Source organism: Myotis nattereri, assembly GCF_964212035.1.
Source record: "Myotis nattereri genome assembly, chromosome: 3".
Classification (NCBI taxonomy): domain Eukaryota; kingdom Metazoa; phylum Chordata; class Mammalia; order Chiroptera; family Vespertilionidae; genus Myotis; species Myotis nattereri.
In genome coordinates, this window is record NC_138077.1 from 68,315,250 (window position 1) to 68,317,183 (window position 1,934).

Below are 1,934 nucleotides of genomic sequence, written 5' to 3' on the forward strand. Positions count from 1 at the left end.
TTTACTAGTTGGGGAACACTCTCCTGCGATATACTTTGGCCAGACCACTAGGAGCTGGCGTCTGTCCTCTGTTACTAGGACGATTTCTAGAAGCATGGAAATAGCAATGGCCCATACTAAGCACAGTTGGAATGGCAGAATTGTCTTGGGTGATTGAGGAAGAAAGGATGAAAAGGCTCAGGGATGTGGATAGGCTGAGGCCTGAGAGCAACCAAAGGATGATGCTCCACAGAGGACATCCCAGTAACCAAGGCCATCAGGCGTGGCCATCATGAGCATGCTGGCGAGGGGGGCTCCAGCATCACTGGCCTGCGTAGCAATGATGAAAGCACAACAAATGGCAATAGGTTACGACCCCAAGTGATAGGACCCCAAAATAAGAGGGCACGTGTGTCATGCCTGAAGCAAGCCGGGGGGACACAAGTTTCCAAACGAACAGCAAGGGCATAGCAGCAACCAAAGGGGCTTGGCCTGCAGAGAGCTGTGTAGATTGCAGGGGTCCCCAGAACAGCAGCCTACTGGATCCAAACTCTTGGGGTGGAACCCAGAAATCTGTGGCATAACAAGCTCTCTAAGTGATTCTAATGCAAGCTCAAGGTTGAGAACCACTGAGTTCACAGAACGCTGGTATGATGGAACTGACTTTGGAAAGCAGGAATATGCCAGGAAACCCAGGAAGTCAGCATCAATCACAGCAGGTGACTTTTATGCTAGAGTGTCCTTTGCATTTTAGAAAAGGCTTTGCTTTCTCTAGCCAACAAAAGAACAAAGAGAGTTACAAAGAAGCCACAGATTCTTCAAGTCACTTTGCCTTATGCCTCTCTCTCTCTCTCTCTCTCTTCTCTCTCTCTCTCTCTCTCTCTCTCTCTCTCTCTCTCTCTCTCTCTCTCTCTCTCTCTCTCTCTTTCTCCCCCTATTTAATAAAGGTTTATTTTTCAAACTGTACAGCCGGTGAGATCTGTTGTTCATGCATCTTCTCCAGCAGCTGGGGCGACCACATCTTTGGTGTTTCTGGTGTAAATCACCTGAGCTCTGTGCTTTGAGACTCGTTTAATAAGTCCTTCACTAAGGAGCTCCTGAAGGGCTGCTCTGGCCAAGGAGCCATGAATCTTTAGCCTCTGGGAGACCACAGCTAGGGTTACAAGCTTGTAGTTGGGAGCTTCTTTACAGAGCTTGTCATATGTGGCTTTTTCAAACAAGACCAGATTATTGAGCTTGTCCTGAACTTGGACCACTTCTTCTGTTTGCCCTTGGACCACTTCCTCTATTTGCCCTTGCCCCCCGTGAACAAGTCTTTGTCTTTCTTGGCCAACTTTCCAGCATCTTTCTTCTTCTTGTCGTCCTTGGGTGGCATCGCCGGACTCGGAGAGCAGGGATGTGCTGCTGCCTTGCCAAGATATTGGCCCGAGAGGCCTTATGCATTTCTACTTAGGAAATGCCAAGCTGTAAAATTAGCAACTGGGAGTCCTGAGCAATGAATGGCTCCCCACTCTGCTTCACTGAGCAGGGGAACATGATGACCACGTCTGCCCAGCAAAGCTGCTTGTTTCTTTGCTTTGATTTGTGCTGATAAATACAAGTCAAAAGCATTAGTCCTACACTGTGGCTTTGGGCTTTATTATCAGTAGGAAGGAAGAAGTTTAGGAAAAGTAAGGGGAACCCTAGCCGATTTTGTACAGTGGATAGAATGTCGGCCCAAGGACTGAAGGGTCCCAGGTTCAATTCCTGGTCAAGGCATGTACCTTTGTTGCAGGATCGATCCCCAGCCCTGGTCAGGGTGTGTGCAGGAGGCAACCAATCAATGTATATCTCTCACATGGATGTTTCTCTCTCTCTGTGTCTCTCCCCCTCCCCTCCACTCTCTATAAAAATCAATGGAACTATATCCTCAGGTGAGGATTGGGGGAAAAAGTAGGGGGAGGCCCAGGAGATTG

The 1,934-nt window shown here is 48.4% G+C and overlaps 1 pseudogene across 1 annotated transcript; it reads right to left on the reverse strand.

Annotated features, from left to right (window-relative positions):
• Window positions 1-965: 965 nt before the first annotated feature.
• On the reverse strand, window positions 966-1,354 carry LOC308517180 (small ribosomal subunit protein eS25-like; annotated as a pseudogene). The gene has a single exon. The product of its transcript is annotated as a small ribosomal subunit protein eS25-like (transcript).
• Window positions 1,355-1,934: the final 580 nt, after the last annotated feature.